The sequence below is a fragment of the Sinocyclocheilus rhinocerous genome, unplaced genomic scaffold (assembly GCF_001515625.1).
Source record: "Sinocyclocheilus rhinocerous isolate Xijiao unplaced genomic scaffold, SAMN03320098_v1.1 scaffold1376, whole genome shotgun sequence".
In the NCBI taxonomy this organism is placed as follows: domain Eukaryota; kingdom Metazoa; phylum Chordata; class Actinopteri; order Cypriniformes; family Cyprinidae; genus Sinocyclocheilus; species Sinocyclocheilus rhinocerous.
Window position 1 is genome coordinate 55,981 of NW_015646354.1, and position 1,737 is coordinate 57,717.

Genomic DNA, 1,737 nt, shown 5'->3' on the forward strand with positions numbered 1-1,737 from the left:
TTTTGAAAGTAACGGCAATCAGTAGAAAAGGAATGTGTTTTTACAGGTTCTCAGTGATTGTTAAAGGTCACTGGATTTGCTTGGCTGAACGAGCGGCCCCTAAACAAGCATAAAGTTGGGGCCTCACCATGGAGGCATCGCTTGCCGTTTGATTTCTTTTGTGACTCTTTCAAGCGTCCATTCCTCCCCCAAACACCCCGACAACTCCTGCCCACCCCAGCCCCACTCATCAGTTTTTGTGTGCTGCTCAAACCCTGGTCATGTGACTTCTGTCCCAGCACAATCGAGGCTCCTCGCCATTGGTCGGATGCTTTGAAAGAGCATCGGTTTCCTGGGTAACGGAATGGTGGCTCCACTTCAGATCGTCTCCTAACGTTTCACACGGACTCTCACGTACCGAATCAGGTGCCTTCGACTGTCTCTCGCGCTCAGACGAGTCTTGCACTTTCTAAAGATAGCGTTTTAGGTGAGTAACCTGTTTTTATTGGCATACAGGGCTTCGTTTTTTTAAAGTCTTGGAGTTCATGCAAACTTGTGGGGTGTAAAAGAGTTGGATTTGCAAGACAGTTTGAAAAAATGAGCTTGGTTTTTAATTGTTCTGTTCCCTTTATTTACTCCTCTTTAAGTGTGCTTGTTCATGATAATTAGTGCATTTTTGTGATACATTGTAATGTGATTTAGTCAGGTGTTCTTCAGGGAGAATAGGTGAATTGAAGAAATGTGCTGTAAAACAATTGATTGTGCTTCTCTGGAGAGTTTTTGTTTATTGGAGCTTTGAATGAGAAATGATGGTAGTTTAGCATTTTTACAAGTGTTTTTTCCTCCGTTTTATTAGTGCAGGTCCAATCGTTGCCTCCAAAATGTATGAATTTCAATGCATTAGATACAGAATATCAAACCAAGTGGCATCTGAAAATAAATCCTGCCAACACAATCTCACTACAATTTGGCCCCCTTTTTTTTCTTTCAAACTCGTACAAGCTCATCATATGTTTTCATACAGTCTGCCCCTGTTGCACTACGGGGGAAGGTTCTGGCGTGAGGTTACGAAATTCATACTTACTTTTTTCATACAAATTATATATATATATATATATATATATATACAGTGCCTTGCGAAAGTATTAATTTTTTTCACGTTTTGTTACGTTGCTGCCTTATGTTAAACTGCTTTAAATTACTTTTTTTTTTTACTTTTTTTTTTCCACATCAATCTACACTCCATACACTATATTGACAAAGCAAAAACAGAATTGTCACAACTTCATAAATGTATTAAAAATAAAAAAAAAACTGAAATGAGTGCATTGCATAAATATTCATACCCTTAATTAATATTTAGCGGAAGCACCTTTACAGTCTCAAGTCTTTTTTGTTTGATGTGACAAGCTTTGCTCATCATCATTTGGCAATTATCTGTCATTCTTCTCCTCACCTCTTCACCTCTCAAGCTCTGTCAGGTTGGATGGGGGCAGATGCACATTTTCAGGTTTCTCCAGAAATATTTGATTGGGTTCAAGCTCAGGCTGTGGCTGGGCATCCCAAACACACCAGCAAGTCCAAATCTGAATGGCTCAAGAAAAATAAAATGAAGGTTTTGGAGTGGCCTAGTCAAAGTCTGGACTTAAATCCGATCGAGATGCTGTGGCATGACCTTAAACAGTCCATTCATGCTCGAAAACCCTCCAATGTGGCTGAAATAAAACAATTCTGCATAGATGAGTGGACCAAAATTCC